This window comes from Garra rufa, chromosome 1 (genome assembly GCF_049309525.1).
Source record: "Garra rufa chromosome 1, GarRuf1.0, whole genome shotgun sequence".
NCBI classification, from domain to species: domain Eukaryota; kingdom Metazoa; phylum Chordata; class Actinopteri; order Cypriniformes; family Cyprinidae; genus Garra; species Garra rufa.
Window position 1 is genome coordinate 71,302,899 of NC_133361.1, and position 25,258 is coordinate 71,328,156.

At 40.7% G+C, this 25,258-nt stretch overlaps 1 pseudogene; it reads right to left on the reverse strand.

The window, feature by feature from the left end:
* The window catches only part of LOC141338782 (uncharacterized), a 551,053-nt pseudogene that overhangs the window by 68,234 nt on the left and 457,561 nt on the right, over positions 1-25,258 (reverse strand).

Below are 25,258 nucleotides of genomic sequence, written 5' to 3' on the forward strand. Positions count from 1 at the left end.
ATCAAACAATAATCAAATATTTTTTTATTGTATTGCGATCTTTAAATTAATCAATCATATAAAGTCCCCGACCCACTCATAATCAAGTTGAATAATCGTCATTACAGTATTGACCAAAATAATCGTGACTATGATTTTTGTCAAAATCGAGCAGCCCTAGTATACATCTTCCTGTTAAAGAAGTAGTTTGCCCAAAAATAAAAACTGTCATTAATTACTCAAGTTTTTCCAAACCCGTAAGAACACAAATCTTCAGAACACAAATTAGGATGTTTTTTAACCTTTCTGACTTTCCATAGACAACAACGCAGCTGAAATGTTCCCATTCCCAAAAACTAAACAAGGACATCAAGTTGTTATTTTTGGTTTCTTGGCACACCAAAAGTACTCTCGTAAAACCGTGGTTGAACCACTGATGTCAAATAGACTGTTTACTAATGTCTTGTGTCTGGACCAGTCTATGGAGCATTTCATCAAAAATATCTTAAATTGTGTTCCAAAGATGAACGAAAGTCTTTGGGGTTTGAAACAACATGAAGGCGAGTAATTAAAGGCAGGATTTTTATTTTTTGGGTCAACTATCCCTTAGAGGTTACACATGATGTGTAACCATAATCATTAATGGACTCCATAAATCCAAAATGTCTATGTCTAATCCGTTATAATAATTGGACTTGAGGGTCATTCTGTGTCAGAGATTGGTAGTTATCTTAGTCAAATCTGTTGACTTCAGCTTCTTTGTTGCATTATGCGCCAATGGCGACCATATAAAAAGCACTTTTCAAGTTTTTCTCCCAAGTTTGCATGCCTGTAACTCAAGAAGTATTAAAGATATTTGAATGCCCTTTTAGATATTGGGTCTTAAAGGAACACTCCACTTTTTTTGGAAATAGGCTCATTCTCCAAGTCCCTCCCGAGTTAATAAGTTGAGTTTTACCGTTTTGAAATCCATTCAGCCGTTCTCCCGTTTTAGCGATATCACTTTTAGCATAGCTTAGCATAGATCATTGAATCCTATGAGACCAATAGCATCGTGTTCAAAAATGACAGAGTTTCGGTATTTGTCCTATTTAAAACTTGACTCTTCTGCAGTTATATTGTGTACTAAGACCGGCGGAAAATGTAAAGCTGCGGTTTTCTAAGCCGATAAGTTCAGGAATTACACTCCCATTCCGGCGTAATAGTCAAGGAATTTTGCTGCCGTAATATATGGACACAGCAAGGGGCAGAGTCAAGTTTTAAATGGGACAAAAATCGTAACTCGTTGGTCATTTTTGAACGTGATGCTATATTGGTCTCATAGGATTCAATGATCTATGCTAAGCTATGCTAAAAGTGATATCGCCAGAACAGAACGGCTGAATGAATTTTAAAATGGTAAAACTCAACTTATTAACTCGGGGGGGACTTGGAGAATGAGCCTATTTCCCCCCAAAAAAGTGGAGTGTTCCTTTAATAAACTTTACATTTGGCATCTTTATTTTTAATTCCCAATGGGATTCGGTTCCAGAGATATTGGAATTTCAATATGGCTCCAGGAGTAAATCATTAAAATGTAATCATTTGCAGTGGCCAAAAACCAAATGTGGGTCAGTTTGAAAAAATGTGATACTTATTTACTTTTAAAAAGGAATGTCTGAAAAAAACAAATAATGCTAAAGCTAGATATGTATCTTGTTTCTTTCTGTCAAAAGAAACTGCATTGAACATACAAGTCTGAGTGCCATAAATATCATTTTTTCCAAAGTTTGAATGCTTGTAACTCAAGTAGCGTTAAAGACATCACACAATTATTGAATCTAAGGTGAAAATTGCTCCCTCTACAAATAGATGATTACTCAGTAATTATTCATCCATGACATTTAATATTTTGGTTTTCATCACTATATGCGTCTTACTTCAGAGTAAATATTAGCAAATTCTAAAATTGAAGCTGAGTTGACACGGAATGACCCTCAAGTCCAAATCCAAAATCGAGTACCCCAACTCTAACGGTCAATATAGAATCCTGTTGAATATACACCAGAATATGCTTTTCTAGCTTAGATTTTTTTTTGGTCTTGATTCCAGGCAAAATATCTAAAAATTCTTAAATCAAGAAGGATTTTCTAGATGATTAAAAATAATTTTCTTGTTTTCAGAAAAACAACTCAACTGTGAGTTTTTGCTTAGAACAAGCCAAAAAAATCTGCTAATGGGGTAAGAAAAAAAACAGAAAACAAGATTATTTTTCTTCACCCATTGGCAGATAATGTACTTAATTTGGACTTTTTTTGTTCTGAAAACAAGACAATTTTTACTCATCTAGAAAATCCTTCTCGATTCAAGAATTTGTAGATATTTTGGCTGGAAACAAGACAAAAAATCTAAGCTAGAAAAGCCTTTTTCGCACTGTTGGTACTCACTTCTGTCTGCAAAACTCCTTCCACACTGCTGACATGAAACAGTTCTCTCAAACGAATCCTCATGTGTTCATCAAGTTTGCGTTTGAAATACGCAGTGCACTTTTTTCATGTGCCTGTAAAGGTTTCCTTTTTGAGTAAAACCGAATCCACACTGTTGGCAGGTGTAAGGCTTCTCTCCAGTGTGAGTTCTCATGTGCCTCTTAAGGTTTAACTTTTGATTAAAACTCTTTCCACACAGTTGGCAGGCGAAAGGGCTCTCCCCAGTGTGAACTCTCATGTGGTTACTAAGGTTTACTTTTGCTTTGAATATTTTCCCACACTGCTGGCAAGTGAAAACGTTTCCTCCGGTGTGGGCTCTCATGTGCCTGTAAAGGTTTCCTTCGTGAGTGAAACTGACTCCGCACTGCTTGCAAGTGTAAGGCTTCTCTCCGGTGTGAACTCTCAAGTGCACTTTAAGGGCTCCTTTTCTATTGAAACTTTTTCCACACTGCTGGCAGGTGAAAGGACTCTCCCCAGTGTGAATTATCATGTGCCTTTTAAGGCCTACTTTTTGAGTAAAACTCTTTCCACACAGTCCGCAGGTGTAAGGCTTGTCTCCAGTGTGAATTCTCATGTGCACTTTAAGGCTCACGTTTTGAGTAAAACTCCTTCCACACTGTTGGCAGGTGAAAGGTCTCTCCCCAGTGTGAACTTTCATGTGTTCATTAAGTTCTCCTTTTCTATTGAAACCGTCTCCACACTGTTGGCAGGTGAAAGGCTTCTCTCCAGTGTGAACTGTGGAACCGAAAGACTCTTCTCCAGTTATAAAATCATGATGAGTCTCATATTGCTCTGTTTCATTCGGTATTATGCTCTCCTCTTTCAGCGGCATGAGGTCTATGGTGAAAAAAGGCAAATGTAAGTTAGAACAAAGAAACAGACATCAAAACATTGACCAACATCTTTGCTAGATATTATATGCACTAATCTATTCTGCCCTCCAAAGGCAAAGCGCAGTAACTACACATTGAGTTAAGGCTTAAAATGGACTTTATGACAACTGTTTTGTCCTGTGGCGAAGTCTCCTGGTTAAGTTTTGTCCCAGAGAAACAAGAGTGTCAACATGTTTGACTAGCTGGCGTAAAAACTTTAAAGGCATTTTTCTCAGTTTCAGCGTTGGTGTAGTTACTGCACTTTGCCTTTGGAGGGCAGTACTGATGGAGGTGGTGCATATAATATAAAGATTTTTCTAGTCTTCTAGTAATTGTTTATTTTAAGCGTTAGTTGACTATTTATCGCACATTTACTAATAAACATTACAAATCATAACAATGAGCCAGGCGATATTTACAGCAAAGTTTGATGGTGTGTCGAGCCTTCTCAGTGTTGTAAAAATATAGATTTTGATGCGCTCAAAGTTATGCCCCTAGTACTCCCATTCACCGACCATTGACCACAAAACGAAATCACGGTCAATCTCAAAAACGGCTCGTTTGTCGTAATTGTGCTTTTAGATACATGTTTGTCTCGTTTACAGTAAAAAAAAAAAAAAAAAACAGCCCAGGTTGCATTTTGGCAATAGTTAAGGGCAAGCCTCCATCTATCATGCAGTAAATGGGCTATTTATTATTTAGCTTCCACACTCCACACTTCAATTGCGCACATATTTCCAGATTAACATTAGATTGAACGGCCATGTCAACTTGCTACTACTTAAATATTTTAGGTGATATGCCGTATTTGAGGTCGATGAATGATAGGTGAGCGTTTGGGTGTCCTGCTCAATGTACTGTATTACCACACAAAAGGTTGCTGTCAAAAGGTTGCATTAGCAATTAAACAATAAGCACTGAAGCAAAACATGGGCAGGTCAAAGTGTCTAAATAATTTTTGGTCCCATATTTTATAAAATTTTCTGGTAGTCCACCGTATGGGTATAATTATTTTGCCATTCTCACTTACACATAGTGTCCTGCACTCACTAGGAAAGAAACATCAAAAATGATATCAGGTGTCTGATTAATTTTTGGTTTGACTGTACATACACGCACAGTTATGCAGCTTTAATTGGATTTTGGTACTTTCGTGACCTAACTGATGACAGAACTACAACGTTGCATGCTCACAGTTTCTTCATTTATGATGAAGCGTGAACATATGTTAAATACATGAGTGCACATAACCGCAGTGTTTCCCCTACCATTATTTTGGGGGGGGTGGCCCACCCCCCTTGAACGTCGAGTTCATTTTATTTTCGATATAACGCCAAATCACAACAGAAGTCATTTAAGGTTGTCTTTCCTATGGAACAGGTCTATACGTTGCTCTTTTATTAATAAAACTAAACTGCCTTATGTTATTTATCTTATTTACACAAAGGCATGTCATTTCTGTCTCTACGGACTGGATCGTGGACTTCATTCATAAAAACCGAATTTACTATAGCGCGGAATTCGTTGATTTTTGGATGAATAAATCAAAAGTTGATCTGTCACTTAATTTAAATCACGATATGGACTAGTGTCTGTGAAAACTGAAATGCAAAAAGTCAGTTTAATATGAATCCTGCATGTTCCGTTTGCCTCTGTATGTATGAATGGCGGAGGCACGTTTTTTTTTTACTACATGCATACTGAAGCACGCGTGATGCTCCCGCTAATTTGTCATTTGCATCCCACATGAACAGATAAACTCAATCTCCAAAGCTGCTGTGAGTGTCACTTATACCGTTTCATTTGAGAAAACTAGCATCATATCATACTGTACACACAGAAACTTCACGGCAACCTGTCAAAATAAAAGTACGGTTTAACATGAAACAGAACAATATTAATCTTGTATTATGTACAGTATAATGTAGGTGTTTATATATTCCTATTTAAATAATTTACATGAAACAATATATATGATTAAAAAAAAATATCACAACAAGATTAACCACTTAATTGTAGAAAAAATACAATTATTATTTAAACGTTTTAAACTGAATATAATTTTTCCTCCATGTATTGATTTTAACAGTAAACCTCTGTTTGTTTGCCGAAAATTAAAAAGGTTTATTTTTCACTTGATTATAAATAAATAAATGTTTATGCTTTCATTTGATTATCAGAAAAATTAAAACACATAAGAATTTCAAAAAAAAAAAAAAAAAAAGCAAAAGTTTGTAGAGCCCTATTGTTCAAAATGTTAAAATAGAGTGTTTTGGACTTATTTTTCCACTGAAATGGACTTATAAATGGTTGTTGTTGTTTTTGTGTTTTTGTTCAAATGAATTTACGTTTCACATCTTAAGTTTATTTTTATACATTTTATTTATCAGAACTTTAATATATTTTGATGTTCCTCTGTTCTGTTGTGACAATAAAAGAAACAAGTTTATTTTTAAAATGCATTATCATTTTCTGTCCTGTTAATGGTGCCACAGAATGGAAAATAGTGATGGGAAGTTCGGTTCTTTTCCGCGAACCGGTTCTTTCGGACAGTTCGTTTTAAAGAACAGGTTCGAAAAAACGGTTCACCAGTTCTTTTACGCTATGACGTAATGACGTCATTAACGTAATTTACTATCGTTCCGCCCGGGCCGGGACTCAAGTCAACATTCAAATAAAGTCAGTAGCTAATAACTTGAACATAATTTTGGTCTGACAAGTAAGTTTTGCATCTAAGCACCCATATACAGTTACATGCAGTGATCATATAAGTTTTACAAGTCTTGATATAATAAATTATAAGATACATTAATTCTAATCAGAAACATACTTAGCTTACTATGCACATGCACAATCCATAAAGATTTATTTGTTATAAACATACGTTTCGCCAGATCGAAAGAAACCGGTTCTCGTTCAGTGTACTGGTGATCCGAAAGAAACCGGTTCTCGTTCATTGTACTGGTGATCCGAAAGAAACCGGTTCTCGTTCAGTGTACTGGTGATCCGAAAGAAACCGGTTCTCGTTCAGTGTACTGGTGATCCGAAAGAAACCGGTTCTCGTTCATTGTACTGGTGATCCGAAAGAAACCGGTTCTCGTTCAGTGTACTGGTGATCCGAAAGAAACCGGTTCTCGTTCAGTGTACTGGTGATCCGAAAGAAACCGGTTCTCGTTCAGTGTACTGGTGATCCGAAAGAAACCGGTTCTCGTTCAGTGTACTGGTGATCCGAAAGAAACCGGTTCTCGTTCAGTGTACTGGTGATCCGAAAGAAACCGGTTCTCGTTCAGTGTACTGGTGATCCGAAAGAAACCGGTTCTCGTTCATTGTACTGGTGATCCGAAAGAAACCGGTTCTCGTTCAGTGTACTGGTGATCCGAAAGAAACCGGTTCTCGTTCAGTGTACTGGTGATCCGAAAGAAACCGGTTCTCGTTCAGTGTACTGGTGATCCGAAAGAAACCGGTTCTCGTTCAGTGTACTGGTGATCCGAAAGAAACCGGTTCTCGTTCAGTGTACTGGTGATCCGAAAGAAACCGGTTCTCGTTCAGTGTACTGGTGATCCGAAAGAAACCGGTTCTCGTTCAGTGTACTGGTGATCCGAAAGAAACCGGTTCTCGTTCAGTGTACTGGTGATCCGAAAGAAACCGGTTCTCGTTCAGTGTACTGGTGATCCGAAAGAAACCGGTTCTCGTTCAGTGTACTGGTGATCCGAAAGAAACCGGTTCTCGTTCAGTGTACTGGTGATCCGAAAGAAACCGGTTCTCGTTCAGTGTACTGGTGATCCGAAAGAAACCGGTTCTCGTTCAGTGTACTGGTGATCCGAAAGAAACCGGTTCTCGTTCATTGTACTGGTGATCCGAAAGAAACCGTTTCTCGTTCAGTGTACTGGTGATCCGAAAGAAACCGGTTCTCGTTCAGTGTACTGGTGATCCGAAAGAAAACGTTTCTCGTTCAGTGTACTGGTGATCCGAAAGAAAACGTTTCTCGTTCAGTGTACTGGTGATCCGAAAGAAAACGTTTCTCGTTCAGTGTACTGGTGATCCGAAAGAAATCGTTTCTCGTTCAGTGTACTGGTGATCCGAAAGAAAACGTTTTCTCGTTCATTGTACTGGTGATCCGAAAGAAAACGTTTCTCGTTCAGTGTACTGGTGATCCGAAAGAAACCGGTTCTCGTTCATTGTACTGGTGATCCGAAAGAAACCGTTTCTCGTTCATTGTACTGGTGATCCGAAAGAAACCGTTTCTCGTTCAGTGTACTGGTGATCCGAAAGAAATCGTTTCTCGTTCAGTGTACTGGTGATCCGAAAGAAACCGGTTCTCGTTCAGTGTACTGGTGATCCGAAAGAAACCGTTTCTCGTTCAGTGTACTGGTGATCCGAAAGAAACCGGTTCTCGTTCAGTGTACTGGTGATCCGACAACCGCTGCAACCGATTCATGACTCGAGAATGAGTTTCGAGGACTCACCCAGAGAGTGACTGCAATGGTGCCGCTTGGTTTGCTCGTGCAGTAGTTTGATTGCGTAATTCTTATCATTATACCACCATGTTTAAAATTTAAATAAAATGTTCCTGAAAATTATTATATATATATTAAATTTAATAAATAAATATTAAATATGTGTTCAGTATATATTTTGTATGCCATTAATCTGTTATGGTGTATTTGGAAAAGCACAATAAACTATTGTATATCACAATTTGTTTTTCTTTATAGTATTACAGCAAATGCTAAAAAATAAATAAATAACACTTGCAAGGATAAATGTTTAGGTTAATATACTGCCCTTCAAAGGCATTTGGTCAAAATTGAGTTAAGGCTTAAAATGGACTTTGTGACAACTGTTTTGTCTTTAGGCAAAGTCTCCTGGTTAAATTGTGTCCCAAAACATGTTTGACTAGCTGGTGTAAAAACTTTAAAGGCATTTTTCTCAGTTTCAGTGTTGGCGTAGTTACTGCACTTTGCCTTTGGAAGGCATTACAGGCAACAGCAAACTATTATCTGTTGGTTAGATTTGTTAATCTGCTAAAACTCCCTATTGCTAAGGAGTAAAGTCAAAGGGCAAAAACCTTCTTTCCCTGCTAACACCTCTCACCCCAAACATTACAAACAACAAGGCAAACAGGTAGAGAGAGAGCAGCCACAAGATGACCTCCAGAAAAAGAAGCAATATTTGGCTTCACTTTGATGAAGCTGGACCCCAGAAAGCAAAATGCAAGCTTTGTAACAATATTTTGTCAGGCCAAGGAGGATCAACATCCAATTTTAGAAGACATCTGCAAACAAAGCATCCAACTGCATTGCTTGAGCAAGTGAGACAAGAGGATTTTACAGAATCAACATCAGCCTCAGGTAGTACTGCGCCTTCAGTTGCTGTCTGTTCTGATACGGCTTCTTCTTCATCTACATCTGGAACTGGCGCCAGTGTCCACAAGACAAGACAAAGTCAAATTACAAGCTTTGTGAGAACACCGATTGGCCCTGTCAGACAAAGCAAAGTCGATGAGGAGTTAGTTAAGATGATTGCACTGGATTTACAGCCCTTTTCAATTGTTGATGACACAGGTTTTAGAAGATTCTTAAAGGTACTTGATCCATCATACATTTTACCAAACAGAAAGACTATATCAAACACCCTGGTACCACAGCTCTACAGCAAAATAAAAGAAGACGTGTTGATGAAAGTCAGCAAAGCCTCAGCTGTGTGTCTGACCACTGATTGCTGGACATCAAGGACAACTACAAGTTTCATGGCAGTCACATGTCACTTCATAGATGAAACTTTTGCACTTTCCACATTCCTTCTGGACTGCTTCGCATTTACTGAAAGGCATACTTCGGACAACCTGGCAGCTGAACTTAAAAAGATTTGTGATGAGTGGGGAATCACAAACAAAGTTGTTGCTTGTGTCACTGACAATGCCAGCAACATAAAAGCAGCTGTCCAGAAAGCTGGATGGAAGAACTTGCCATGCTTTGCCCACACTTCGAATTTAATTGTGAGGGAAAGCCTGAAGCACATTGAAATGACAGTGGCAAAAGTGAAGAATGTTGTTGCATTTGTCCTCAGAAGCACTGTCGCAACAGAACGTCTGAAAGCAACACAAAAACAAATGGGCCTTGAAGAGCTGAGGCTAAAGCAGGATGTAATAACAAGGTGGAACTCCACTTATTACATGCTAAAAAGATTTTGGATGCAGAAGGAAGCAATCATTGCTACACTTGCACTGGTCAACCCCAGTCTTCCAACCCTGACACTTGATGAGTGGGACATTATCAAAGATGTCTGCGAGATTTTGAAGCCCTTTGAAGAAGTCACTGTTGAAATCAGTGGTGAAAGGTATGTATAATTTGATTTAACATATAAATGTTTCCGCTGCTGAAATATTTAAATGTATGACTTTTTCATATTACAATCCACTTATACTTATTTCTCATCAACAATAATAACTCATTTGTGTTCAAAACAGATATGTGACTGCATCCAAGATCATTTTGATGGCAAGGGGATTGCAAAAAGTAGTCCAGCGATTGCGGGGTGCTGTATCTCAACATGACCCAGTTATTGCAATGATCGACTCTCTGGCTGAGGACATGCAAAAACGCTTTCACAACATCGAGCATTTTCGTCTCCTTTCTGAGTCTACCCTGCTTGACCCCAGATTTAAGCAAAAGGCCTTTCATGAGCCTGCAGCAGCAGATGAAGCAGCTAAACACATAACTGGAGCTGCTGCGAGGGTTTGGATCAGTACAGGTGAGCAAACTCCAGCTGAGCGCACATCTCCTCCAGCCCCTTCGTCATCTGAACAGCAATCCTCGATCTGGGAGGATTTTGATGAAAGAGTGGCTGATGCAGTCAGCATCGGCAACCCAACATCCACCGCAGTGGCAGAAATGAGAGGGTATCTTGCAGAGACCCTGATTCCAAGAACAGAAGACCCACTGGCCTGGTGGAAAGCAAGGCAAGCAGTATATGAAGGGTTAACTGCTGTTATGAAAAGAAGACTTTGCATAGTAGCTACATCTGTGCCCTCAGAGAGAGAGTTTTCAAAAACAGGTCAGATTATTTCAGAAAGACGAAACAGACTGAGTCCTAACAAAGTTAGGCAGATTGTTTTTCTGAATACAAACCTATCCCCATAAGAGTGTGTCAAGTTGCCTATTGTTACTTGAATTTTCTTTTCACTACAGTGGTTAAAACCTCTTTTCAAAAACTGTTTGCACTTTTTCACAATCATTTTGTTTTATTTTGATAATGCACATGCACAATAACTTTTGTCATGTAGCGTACAAACAACAGGAAATACCTGTTAAATGTCTAAGACATTTTAAGTGCACTTTTCCCACAATTTTTCTTTGTTAAAATTATAGTGGTGTTTTGTTTGAACATGGTTCAAATTATAGTTGTGTATTGTTTCATTAAAACATTGTTTATTTAATACAAACACAATTTGTGCATGTCATCATTATCTTTAATTACAGTGCAGGTATTTCGTAAATCATCACACGTTTTCTATTAATCAAACATCTCATTTATTATGGTACCACTTCCCTGGCCAAGTTCATAAAAACCCTTTTAGCCAATAACTTAACAGAATCCTTAAGTAAACGTGTAAAGGTCTTTTATAACACAGATAGGCTACATTCATCCTTTAAATAAATAAATAAATAAATAAACAAACAAATACCGTGTGAGACAGTATTTATTCATAAACATATTTCCAGTATGTTTTATATTATTACACTTCTGACGTTTAACAACTGACCAACTTGACTAACGTGCTTCATTTCATTGCCTTGAAAAATTACACGCATGCGCACAGTATCAGCTCATCGATTCCCAAATCGGACGCGTCCGAAAGAAACCGTTTCTCGTTCAGTGTACTGGTGATCCGAAAGAAACCGTTTCTCGTTCATTGTACTGGTGATCCGAAAGAAATCGTTTCTCGTTCAGTGTACTGGTGATCCGAAAGAAATCGTTTCTCGTTCAGTGTACTGGTGATCCGAAAGAAATCGTTTCTCGTTCAGTGTACTGGTGATCCGAAAGAAATCGTTTCTCGTTCAGTGTACTGGTGATCCGAAAGAAATCGTTTCTCGTTCAGTGTACTGGTGATCCGAAAGAAACCGTTTCTCGTTCAGTGTACTGGTGATCCGAAAGAAATCGTTTCTCGTTCAGTGTACTGGTGATCCGAAAGAAACCGTTTCTCGTTCAGTGTACTGGTGATCCGAAAGAAACCGTTTCTCGTTCAGTGTACTGGTGATCCGAAAGAAACCGTTTCTCGTTCAGTGTACTGGTGATCCGAAAGAAACCGTTTCTCGACTCGTTCAGTGTACTGGTGATCCTAAAGAAATCGTTTCTCGTTCAGTGTACTGGTGATCCGAAAGAAACCGGTTCTCGTTCAGTGTACTGGTGATCCGAAAGAAACAGTTTCTCGTTCAGTGTACTGGTGATCCGAAAGAAAGCGATTCTCGTTCAGTGTACTGGTGATCCGAAAGAAACCGGTTCTCGTTCAGTGTACTGGTGATCCGAAAAAAAACGGTTCTCGTTCAGTGTACTGGTGATCCGAAAGAAACCGGTTCTCGTTCAGTGTACTGGTGATCCGAAAGAAACCGTTTCTCGTTCATTGTACTGGTGATCCGAAAGAAACCGGTTGTCGTTCAGTGTACTGGTGATCCGAAAGAAACCGGTTGTCGTTCAGTGTACTGGTGATCCGAAAGAAACAGTTTCTCGTTCAGTGTACTGGTGATCCGAAAGAAAGCGATTCTCGTTCAGTGTACTGGTGATCCGAAAGAAACCGGTTCTCGTTCAGTGTACTGGTGATCCGAAAGAAACCGGTTGTCGTTCAGTGTACTGGTGATCCGAAAGAAACCGGTTGTCGTTCAGTGTACTGGTGATCCGAAAGAAACAGTTTCTCGTTCAGTGTACTGGTGATCCGAAAGAAAGCGATTCTCGTTCAGTGTACTGGTGATCCGAAAGAAACCGGTTCTCGTTCAGTGTACTGGTGATCCGAAAAAAAACGGTTCTCGTTCAGTGTACTGGTGATCCGAAAGAAACCGGTTCTCGTTCAGTGTACTGGTGATCCGAAAGAAACCGGTTCTCGTTCAGTGTACTGGTGATCCGAAAGAAACCGGTTCTCGTTCATTGTACTGGTGATCCGAAAGAAACCGTTTCTCGTTCAGTGTACTGGTGATCCGAAAGAAACCGGTTCTCGTTCAGTGTACTGGTGATCCGAAAGAAACCGGTTCTCGTTCAGTGTACTGGTGATCCGAAAGAAACCGGTTCTCGTTCAGTGTACTGGTGATCCGAAAGAACCCGGTTCTCGTTCATTGTACTGGTGATCCGAAAGAAACCCGTTCTCGTTCATTGTACTGGTGATCCGAAAGAAACCGGTTCTCGTTCATTGTACTGGTGATCCGAAAGAAACCGGTTCTCGTTCAGTGTACTGGTGATCCGAAAGAACCCGGTTCTCGTTCATTGTACTGGTGATCCGAAAGAAACCCGTTCTCGTTCATTGTACTGGTGATCCGAAAGAAACCGGTTCTCGTTCAGTGTACTGGTGATCCGAAAGAAACCGGTTCTCGTTCAGTGTACTGGTGATCCGAAAGAAACCGGTTCTCGTTCATTGTACTGGTGATCCGACAACCGCTGCAACCGATTCATGACTCGAGAATGAGATTCAAGGACTCACCCAGAGAGTGACTGCAATGGTGCCGCTTGGTTTGCTCGTGCAGTAGTTTGATTGCGTCATTTTTATCATTATACCACCATGTTTAAAATTTAAATAAAATGTTCCTGAAAATTATTATATATATATTAAATTTAATAAATAAATATTAAATATTATGTGTTCAGTATATATTTTGTATGCCATTAATCTGTTATGGTGTATTTGGAAAAGCACAATAAACTATTGTATATCACAATTTGTTTTTCTTTATAGTATTACAGCAAATGCTAAAAAATAAATAAATAACACTTGCAAGGATAAATGTTTAGGTTAATATACTGCCCTTCAAAGGCATTTGGTCAAAATTGAGTTAAGGCTTAAAATGGACTTTGTGACAACTGTTTTGTCTTTAGGCAAAGTCTCCTGGTTAAATTGTGTCCCATTTCAGAGAAACGAGAGTGTCAACATGTTTGAGTAGCTGGTGTAAAAACTTTAAAGGCATTTTTCTCAGTTTCAGTGTTGGCGTAGTTACTGCACTTTGCCTTTGGAGGGCATTATAGGCAACCGCAAACTATTATCTGTTGGTTAGATTTGTTAATCTGCTAAAACTCCCTGTTGGTAAGGAGTAAAGTCAAAGGGCAAAAACCTTCTTTCCCTGCTGACACCTCTCACCCCAAACGTTACAAACAACAAGGCAAACAGGTAGAGAGAGAGCAGCCACAAGATGACCTCCAGAAAAAGAAGCAATATTTGGCTTCACTTTGATGAAGCTGGACCCCAGAAAGCAAAATGCAAGCTTTGTAACAATATTTTGTCAGGCCAAGGAGGATCAACATCCAATTTTAGAAGACATCTGCAAACAAAGCATCCAACTGCATTGCTTGAGCAAGTGAGACAAGAGGATTTTACAGAATCAACATCAGCCTCAGGTAGTACTGCGCCTTCAGTTGCTGTCTGTTCTGATACGGCTTCTTCTTCATCTACATCTGGAACTGGCGCCAGTGTCCACAAGACAAGACAAAGTCAAATTACAAGCTTTGTGAGAACACCGATTGGCCCTGTCAGACAAAGCAAAGTCGATGAGGAGTTAGTTAAGATGATTGCACTGGATTTACAGCCCTTTTCAATTGTTGATGACACAGGTTTTAGAAGATTCTTAAGGGTACTTGATCCATCATACATTTTACCAAACAGAAAGACTATATCAAAATAAAAGAAGACGTGTTGATGAAAGTCAGCAAAGCCTCAGCTGTGTGTCTGACCACTGATTGCTGGACATCAAGGACAACTACAAGTTTCATGGCAGTCACATGTCACTTCATAGATGAAACTTTTGCACTTTCCACATTCCTTCTGGACTGCTTCGCATTTACTGAAAGGCATACTTCGGCAAACCTGGCAGCTGAACTTAAAAAGATTTGTGATGAGTGGGGAATCACAAACAAAGTTGTTGCTTGTGTCACTGACAATGCCAGCAACATAAAAGCAGCTGTCCAGAAAGCTGGATGGAAGAACTTGCCATGCTTTGCCCACACTTTGAATTTAATTGTGAGGGAAAGCCTGAAGCACATTGAAATGACAGTGGCAAAAGTGAAGAATGTTGTTGCATTTGTCCACAGAAGCACTGTCGCAACAGAACGTCTGAAAGCAACACAAAAACAAATGGGCCTTGAAGAGCTGAGGCTAAAGCAGGATGTAATAACAAGGTGGAACTCCACTTATTACATGCTAAAAAGATTTTGGATGCAGAAGGAAGCAATCATTGCTACACTTGCACTGGTCAACCCCAGTCTTCCAACCCTGACACTTGATGAGTGGGACATTATCAAAGATGTCTGCGAGATTTTGAAGCCCTTTGAAGAAGTCACTGTTGAAATCAGTGGTGAAAGGTATGTATAATTTGATTTAACATATAAATGTTTCCGCTGCTGAAATATTTAAATGTATGACTTTTTCATATTACAATCCACTTATACTTATTTCTCATCAACAATAATAACTCATTTGTGTTCAAAACAGATATGTGACTGCATCCAAGATCATTTTGATGGCAAGGGGATTGCAAAAAGTAGTCCAGCGATTGCGGGGTGCTGTATCTCAACATGACCCAGTTATTGCAATGATCGACTCTCTGGCTGAGGACATGCAAAAACGCTTTCACAACATCGAGCATTTTCGTCTGCTTTCTGAGTCTACCCTGCTTGACCCCAGATTTAAGCAAAAGGCCTTTCATGAGCCTGCAGCAGCAGATGAAGCAGCTAAACACATAACTGGAGCTGCTGCGAGGGTTTGGATCAGTACAGGTGAGCAAACTCCAGCTGAGCGCACATCTCCTCCAGCCCCTTCGTCATCTCAACAGCAATCCTCGATCTGGGAGGATTTTGATGAAAGAGTGGCTGATGCAGTCAGCATCGGCAACCCAACATCCACCGCAGTGGCAGAAATGAGAGGGTATCTTGCAGAGACCCTGATTCCAAGAACAGAAGACCCACTGGCCTGGTGGAAAGCAAGGCAAGCAGTATATGAAGGGTTAACTGCTGTTATGAAAAGAAGACTTTGCATAGTAGCTACATCTGTGCCCTCAGAGAGAGTTTTCAAAAACAGGTCAGATTATTTCAGAAAGACGAAACAGACTGAGTCCTAACAAAGTTAGGCAGATTGTTTTTCTGAATACAAACCTATCCCCATAAGAGTGTGTCAAGTTGCCTATTGTTACTTGAATTTTCTTTTCACTACAGTGGTTAAAACCTCTTTTCAAAAACTGTTTGCACTTTTTCACAATCATTTTGTTTTATTTTGATAATGCACATGCACAATAACTTTTGTCATGTAGCGTACAAACAACAGGAAATACCTGTTAAATGTGTAAGACATTTTAAGTGCACTTTTCCCACAATTTTTCTTTGTTAAAATTATAGTGGTGTTTTGTTTGAACATGGTTCAAATTATAGTTGTGTATTGTTTCATTAAAACATTGTTTATTTAATACAAACACAATTTGTGCATGTCATCATTATCTTTAATTACAGTGCAGGTATTTCGTAATTCATCACATGTTTTCTATTAATCAAACATCTCGTTTATTATGGTACCACTTCCCTGACCAAGTTCATAAAAACCTTTTTAGCCAATAACAGAATCCTTAAGTAAACGTGTAAAGGTCTTTTATAACACAGATAGGCTACATTCATCCTTTAAATAAATAAATAAATAAATAAACAAACAAATACCGTGTGAGACAGTATTTATTCATAAACATATTTCCAGTATGTTTTATATTATTACACTTCTGACGTTTAACAACTGACCAACTTGACTAACGTGCTTCATTTCATTGCCTTGAAAAATTACACGCATGCGCACAGTATCAGCTCATTGATTCCCAAATCGGACGCGTCCGAAAGAAACCGTTTCTCGTTCAGTGTACTGGTGATCCGAAAGAAACCGTTTCTCGTTCAGTGTACTGGTGATCCGAAAGAAATCGTTTCTCGTTCAGTGTACTGGTGATCCGAAAGAAATCGTTTCTCGTTCAGTGTACTGGTGATCCGAAAGAAATCGTTTCTCGTTCAGTGTACTGGTGATCCGAAAGAAATCGTTTCTCGTTCAGTGTACTGGTGATCCGAAAGAAATCGGTTCTCGTTCAGTGTACTGGTGATCCGAAAGAAACCGTTTCTCGTTCAGTGTACTGGTGATCCGAAAGAAACCGTTTCTCGTTCAGTGTACTGGTGATCCGAAAGAAACCGTTTCTCGTTCAGTGTACTGGTGATCCGAAAGAAACCGTTTCTCGTTCAGTGTACTGGTGATCCGAAAGAAACCGTTTCTCGTTCAGTGTACTGGTGATCCGAAAGAAACCGTTTCTCGTTCAGTGTACTGGTGATCCGAAAGAACCCGGTTCTCGTTCAGTGTACTGGTGATCCGAAAGAACCCGGTTCTCGTTCAGTGTACTGGTGATCCGAAAGAAACCGGTTCTCGTTCAGTGTACTGGTGATCCGAAAGGAACCGGTTCTCGTTCAGTGTACTGGTGATCCGAAAGAAATCGGTTCTCGTTCAGTGTACTGGTGATCCGAAAGAAACCGGTTCTCGTTCAGTGTACTGGTGATCCGAAAGAAACCGGTTCTCGTTCAGTGTACTGGTGATCCGAAAGAAACCGGTTCTCGTTCAGTGTACTGGTGATCCGAAAGAAACTGTTCTCGTTCAGTGTACTGGTGATCCGAAAGAAACCGTTTCTCGACTCGTTCAGTGTACTGGTGATCCGAAAGAAACCGTTTCTCGACTCGTTCAGTGTACTGGTGATCCGAAAGAAACCGTTTCTCGACTCGTTCAGTGTACTGGTGATCCAAAAGAAACCGTTTCTCGACTCGTTCAGTGTACTGGTGATCCGAAAGAAACCGTTTCTCGACTCGTTCAGTGTACTGGTGATCCGAAAGAAACCGTTTCTCGACTCGTTCAGTGTACTGGTGATCTGAAAGAAACCGGTTCTCGTTCAGTGTACTGGTGATCCGAAAGAAACCGGTTCTCGTTCAGTGTTCTGGTGATCCGAAAGAAACCGGTTCTCGTTCAGTGTACTGGTGATCCGAAAGAAACCGGTTCTCGTTCAGTGTACTGGTGATCCGAAAGAAATCGGTTCTCGTTCATTGTACTGGTGATCCGAAAGAAACCGTTTCTCGTTCATTGTACTGGTGATCCGAAAGAAACCGTTTCTCGACTCGTTCAGTGTACTGGTGATCCGAAAGAAACCGGTTCTCGTTCAGTGTACTGGTGATCCGAAAGAAACCGGTTCTCGTTCAGTGTACTGGTGATCCGAAAGAAACCGGTTCTCGTTCAGTGTACTGGTGATCCGAAAGAAACCGGTTCTCGTTCAGTGTACTGGTGATCCGAAAGAAACCGGTTCTCGTTCAGTGTACTGGTGATCCGAAAGAAACTGTTCTCGTTCAGTGTACTGGTGATCCGAAAGAAACCGTTTCTCGACTCGTTCAGTGTACTGGTGATCCGAAAGAAACCGTTTCTCGACTCGTTCAGTGTACTGGTGATCCGAAAGAAACCGTTTCTCGACTCGTTCAGTGTACTGGTGATCCGAAAGAAACCGTTTCTCGACTCGTTCAGTGTACTGGTGATCCGAAAGAAACCGTTTCTCGACTCGTTCAGTGTACTGGTGATCCGAAAGAAACCGTTTCTCGACTCGTTCAGTGTACTGGTGATCTGAAAGAAACCGGTTCTCGTTCAGTGTACTGGTGATCCGAAAGAAACCGGTTCTCGTTCAGTGTTCTGGTGATCCGAAAGAAACCGGTTCTCGTTCAGTGTACTGGTGATCCGAAAGAAACCGGTTCTCGTTCAGTGTACTGGTGATCCGAAAGAAATCGGTTCTCGTTCATTGTACTGGTGATCCGAAAGAAACCGTTTCTCGACTCGTTCAGTGTACTGGTGATCCGAAAGAAACCGTTTCTCGACTCGTTCAGTGTACTGGTGATCCGAAAGAAACCGTTTCTCGACTCGTTCAGTGTACTGGTGATCCGAAAGAAACCGTTTCTCGACTCGTTCAGTGTACTGGTGATCTGAAAGAAACCGGTTCTCGTTCAGTGTACTGGTGATCCGAAAGAAACCGGTTCTCGTTCAGTGTTCTGGTGATCCGAAAGAAACCGGTTCTCGTTCAGTGTACTGGTGATCCGAAAGAAACCGGTTCTCGTTCAGTGTACTGGTGATCCGAAAGAAATCGGTTCTCGTTCATTGTACTGGTGATCCGAAAGAAACCGGTTTCTCGTTCAGTGTACTGGTGATCCGAAAGAAACCGGTTCTCGTTCAGTGTACTGGTGATCCGAAAGAAACCGGTTCTCGTTCAGTGTACTGGTGATCCGAAAGAAACCGGTTCTCGTTCAGTGTACTGGTGATCCGAAAGAAACCGGTTCTCGTTCAGTGTACTGGTGATCCGAAAGAAACCGGTTCTCGTTCAGTGTACTGGTGATCCGAAAGAAACCGGTTCTCGTTCAGTGTACTGGTGATCCGAAAGAAACTGTTCTCGTTCAGTGTACTGGTGATCCGAAAGAAACCGTTTCTCGACTCGTTCAGTGTACTGGTGATCCGAAAGAAACCGTTTCTCGACTCGTTCAGTGTACTGGTGATCCGAAAGAAACCGTTTCTCGACTCGTTCAGTGTACTGGTGATCCGAAAGAAACCGTTTCTCGACTCGTTCAGTGTACTGGTGATCCGAAAGAAACCGTTTCTCGACTCGTTCAGTGTACTGGTGATCCGAAAGAAACCGTTTCTCGACTCGTTCAGTGTACTGGTGATCTGAAAGAAACCGGTTCTCGTTCAGTGTACTGGTGATCCGAAAGAAACCGGTTCTCGTTCAGTGTTCTGGTGATCCGAAAGAAACCGGTTCTCGTTCAGTGTACTGGTGATCCGAAAGAAACCGGTTCTCGTTCAGTGTACTGGTGATCCGAAAGAAATCGGTTCTCGTTCATTGTACTGGTGATCCGAAAGAAACCGTTTCTCGACTCGTTCAGTGTACTGGTGATCCGAAAGAAACCGTTTCTCGACTCGTTCAGTGTACTGGTGATCCGAAAGAAACCGGTTCTCGTTCATTGTACTGGTGATCCGAAAGAAACCAGTTCTCGTTCAGTGTACTGGTGATCCGAAAGAAACGGTTCTCGTTCAGTGTACTGGTGATCCGAAAGAAACCGGTTTCTCGTTCAGTGTACTGGTGATCCGAAAGAAACCGGTTCTCGTTCAGTGTACTGGTGATCCGAAAGAAACCGGTTCTCGTTCAGTGTACTGGTGATCCGAAAGAAACCGGTTCTCGTTCAGTGTACTGGTGATCCGAAAGAAACCGGTTCTCGTACAGTGTACTGGTGATCCGAAAGAAACCGGTTCTCGTTCAGTGTACTGGTGATCCGAAAGAAACCGTTTCTCGTTCAGTGTACTGGTGATCCGAAAGAAATCGTTTCTCGTTCAGTGTACTGGTGACCCGAAAGAAACCGGTTCTCGTTCAGTGTACTGGTGATCCGAAAGAAACCGTTTCTCGACTCGTTCAGTGTACTGGTGATCCGAAAGAAACCGTTTCTCGACTCGTTCAGTGTACTGGTGATCCGAAAGAAACCGTTTCTCGACTCGTTCAGTGTACTGGTGATCCGAAAGAAACCGTTTCTCGACTCGTTCAGTGTACTGGTGATCCGAAAGAAACCGTTTCTCGACTCGTTCAGTGTACTGGTGATCCGAAAGAAACCGTTTCTCGTTCAGTGTACTGGTGATCCGAAAGAAACCGGTTCTCGTTCAGTGTACTGGTGATCCGAAAGAAACCGGTTCTCGTTCAGTGTACTGGTGATCCGAAAGGAACCGGTTCTCGTTCAGTGTACTGGTGATCCGAAAGAAATCGGTTCTCGTTCAGTGTACTGGTGATCCGAAAGAAATCGTTTCTCGTTCAGTGTACTGGTGATCCGAAAGAAACCGGTTTCTCGTTCAGTGTACTGGTGATCCGAAAGAAACCGGTTTCTCGTTCAGTGTACTGGTGATCCGAAAGAAACCGTTTCTCGTTCAGTGTACTGGTGATCCGAAAGAAACCGTTTCTCGTTCAGTGTACTGGTGATCCGAAAGAAACCGTTTCTCGACTCGTTCAGTGTACTGGTGATCCGAAAGAAACCGGTTCTCGTTCAGTGTACTGGTGATCCGAAAGAAACCGGTTCTCGTTCAGTGTTCTGGTGATCCGAAAGAAACCGGTTCTCGTTCAGTGTACTGGTGATCCGAAAGAAACCGGTTCTCGTTCAGTGTACTGGTGATCCGAAAGAAATCGGTTCTCGTTCATTGTACTGGTGATCCGAAAGAAACCGTTTCTCGTTCATTGTACTGGTGATCCGAAAGAAACCGTTTCTCGACTCGTTCAGTGTACTGGTGATCCGAAAGAAACCGGTTCTCGTTCAGTGTACTGGTGATCCGAAAGAAACCGGTTCTCGTTCAGTGTACTGGTGATCCGAAAGAAACCGGTTCTCGTTCAGTGTACTGGTGATCCGAAAGAAACCGGTTCTCGTTCAGTGTACTGGTGATCCGAAAGAAACCGGTTCTCGTTCAGTGTACTGGTGATCCGAAAGAAACCGGTTCTCGTTCAGTGTACTGGTGATCCGAAAGAAACTGTTCTCGTTCAGTGTACTGGTGATCCGAAAGAAACCGTTTCTCGACTCGTTCAGTGTACTGGTGATCCGAAAGAAACCGTTTCTCGACTCGTTCAGTGTACTGGTGATCCGAAAGAAACCGTTTCTCGACTCGTTCAGTGTACTGGTGATCCGAAAGAAACCGTTTCTCGACTCGTTCAGTGTACTGGTGATCCGAAAGAAACCGTTTCTCGACTCGTTCAGTGTACTGGTGATCCGAAAGAAACCGTTTCTCGACTCGTTCAGTGTACTGGTGATCCGAAAGAAACCGGTTCTCGTTCAGTGTACTGGTGATCCGAAAGAAACCGGTTCTCGTTCAGTGTTCTGGTGATCCGAAAGAAACCGGTTCTCGTTCAGTGTACTGGTGATCCGAAAGAAACCGGTTCTCGTTCAGTGTACTGGTGATCCGAAAGAAATCGGTTCTCGTTCATTGTACTGGTGATCCGAAAGAAACTGTTCTCGTTCAGTGTACTGGTGATCCGAAAGAAACCGTTTCTCGACTCGTTCAGTGTACTGGTGATCCGAAAGAAACCGTTTCTCGACTCGTTCAGTGTACTGGTGATCCGAAAGAAACCGTTTCTCGACTCGTTCAGTGTACTGGTGATCCGAAAGAAACCGTTTCTCGACTCGTTCAGTGTACTGGTGATCCGAAAGAAACCGTTTCTCGACTCGTTCAGTGTACTGGTGATCCGAAAGAAACCGGTTCTCGTTCAGTGTACTGGTGATCCGAAAGAAACCGGTTCTCGTTCAGTGTACTGGTGATCCGAAAGAAACCGTTTCTCGACTCGTTCAGTGTACTGGTGATCCGAAAGAAACCGTTTCTCGACTCGTTCAGTGTACTGGTGATCCGAAAGAAACCGTTTCTCGACTCGTTCAGTGTACTGGTGATCCGAAAGAAACCGTTTCTCGACTCGTTCAGTGTACTGGTGATCCGAAAGAAACCGGTTCTCGTTCATTGTACTGGTGATCCGAAAGAAACCAGTTCTCGTTCAGTGTACTGGTGATCCGAAAGAAACGGTTCTCGTTCAGTGTACTGGTGATCCGAAAGAAACCGGTTTCTCGTTCAGTGTACTGGTGATCCGAAAGAAACCGGTTCTCGTTCAGTGTACTGGTGATCCGAAAGAAACCGGTTCTCGTTCAGTGTACTGGTGATCCGAAAGAAACCGGTTCTCGTTCAGTGTACTGGTGATCCGAAAGAAACCGGTTCTCGTTCAGTGTACTGGTGATCCGAAAGAAACCGGTTCTCGTTCAGTGTACTGGTGATCCGAAAGAAACCGGTTCTCGTTCAGTGTACTGGTGATCCGAAAGAAACCGTTTCTCGTTCAGTGTACTGGTGATCCGAAAGAAACCGGTTCTCGTACAGTGTACTGGTGATCCGAAAGAAACCGGTTCTCGTTCAGTGTACTGGTGATCCGAAAGAAACCGTTTCTCGTTCAGTGTACTGGTGATCCGAAAGAAATCGTTTCTCGTTCAGTGTACTGGTGACCCGAAAGAAACCGGTTCTCGTTCAGTGTACTGGTGATCCGAAAGAAACCGTTTCTCGACTCGTTCAGTGTACTGGTGATCCGAAAGAAACCGTTTCTCGACTCGTTCAGTGTACTGGTGATCCGAAAGAAACCGTTTCTCGACTCGTTCAGTGTACTGGTGATCCGAAAGAAACCGTTTCTCGACTCGTTCAGTGTACTGGTGATCCGAAAGAAACCGTTTCTCGACTCGTTCAGTGTACTGGTGATCCGAAAGAAACCGTTTCTCGTTCAGTGTACTGGTGATCCGAAAGAAACCGGTTCTCGTTCAGTGTACTGGTGATCCGAAAGAAACCGGTTCTCGTTCAGTGTACTGGTGATCCGAAAGGAACCGGTTCTCGTTCAGTGTACTGGTGATCCGAAAGAAATCGGTTCTCGTTCAGTGTACTGGTGATCCGAAAGAAATCGTTTCTCGTTCAGTGTACTGGTGATCCGAAAGAAACCGGTTTCTCGTTCAGTGTACTGGTGATCCGAAAGAAACCGGTTTCTCGTTCAGTGTACTGGTGATCCGAAAGAAACCGTTTCTCGTTCAGTGTACTGGTGATCCGAAAGAAACCGTTTCTCGTTCAGTGTACTGGTGATCCGAAAGAAACCGTTTCTCGACTCGTTCAGTGTACTGGTGATCCGAAAGAAACCGTTTCTCGACTCGTTCAGTGTACTGGTGATCCGAAAGAAATCGTTTCTCGTTCAGTGTACTGGTGATCCGAAAGAAATCGTTTCTCGTTCAGTGTACTGGTGATCCGAAAGAAATCTTTTCTCGTTCAGTGTACTGGTGATCCGAAAGAAACCGGTTCTCGTTCAGTGTACTGGTGATCCGAAAGAAACCGGTTCTCGTTCAGTGTACTGGTGATCCGAAAGAAACCGTTTCTCGTTCAGTGTACTGGTGATCCGAAAGAAATCGTTTCTCGTTCAGTGTACTGGTGATCCGAAAGAAACCGGTTCTCGTTCAGTGTACTGGTGATCCGAAAGAAACCGGTTCTCGTTCAGTGTACTGGTGATCTAAAAGAAACCGGTTCTCGTTCAGTGTACTGGTGATTCGAAAGAAACCGGTTCTCGACTCGTTCAGTGTACCGCTCTGGCAGCTGCTCTGCTCATGCGCATCATCAGCTCTCTTTTCACAGCCGTTCAAACACTGTTTGAGTTACTGAATAACTCGGAAAATTGGTTTATTTCGAATCAGAGGGAAGGTCGGGCTCGGGTACGTTAAAAAGTAAAAACCTTTAAGTAATTTGTGGATATTTAGTGCTTACAGGAGACGCGAACCGTTTCAAACGATTCAGTTCGATTTGGTGAACTGGTTCAACCGGTTCACTAAGAAGATCCGGTTAAATAGAACGATTCGTTCGCGAACCGGACATCACTAATGGAAAACTGTGTGTACCTTGGCATAGTTGAACATGAGTCTCAAACACCACCATTTCCTCCTTCTTAATATATAACCCAGGTAAAAAAAAAAAAAAGTGCACTAACATACACTTTAAGTATACTTTGTACACTTTTTAGTAATGTACTAAAAGTGCTCTATTTTCGCACACTAATTTTGTACTTATTGTACTAAAAAATAGTATTAAGTATATTTTAAACATTTATATTTTTAAACATTTATAAATGTATTTATGACTACTTTAAAGTATAACAATAATACAGTATATTAAAAGAATATACAAAGTGTGAAAAAAAAGTGTGCTAAAATACAATTTAAGTACACTTAGTGCACTTCCCTAATGTACTTAAAGTGCTCTATTTTGGGGCACCAATTTTGTACTCAATATACTAAAAGTTATACTTAAGTACTTCTTAAAATAAACTTAAGATCATCTAAGTGTACTCAACTGTGCTATTTTGAGACACCATGAAGATGAACTAAAATGTGCTTTTAACATACTATCTCAGCATTTCCAAAAATGTATTTTGTTACCACTTATAATAGAATTGAAACATATTTCATAAACCTTTAAATATACTAATTATACATAAAAAAATAAACTTACTGATTATTTAAAATACATGAATAATATAACAAATGTATACAAGGCTTATTTATAATGTATTGCCCACATATTTTTATTAATAAAAAAAATACACTTGTTGATTATTTAAAATACATGAATAATATTTAATAAATGTATACAAGGTGTATTTATAATGTATTGCCCACATATTTTTATTATTAAAAAATACACTTGTTGATTATTTAAAATACATGAATAATATTTAATAAATGTATACATAGCGTATTTATAATGTATTTATTAATAAAAATATGTGGGCAATACATTATAAATACGCTCTGTATACATTATATATTATTAATGTATTTTAAATAATCAACAAGTGTATTTTTTTATTAATAAAAATATGTGGGCAGTACATTATAAATAAGCCTTGTATACATTTGTTATATATTAATCATGTATTTTAAATAATTTTAAGTTTATTTTTATGCATAATTAGTATATTTAAAGGTTTATGAAATATGTTTCAATTCTATTATAAGTGGTAACAAAATACATTTTTGGAAATGCTGAGATAGTATGTTAAAAGCACATTTTAGTTCATCTTCATGGTGTCTCAAAATAGCACAGTTGAGTACACTTAGATGATCTTAAGTTTA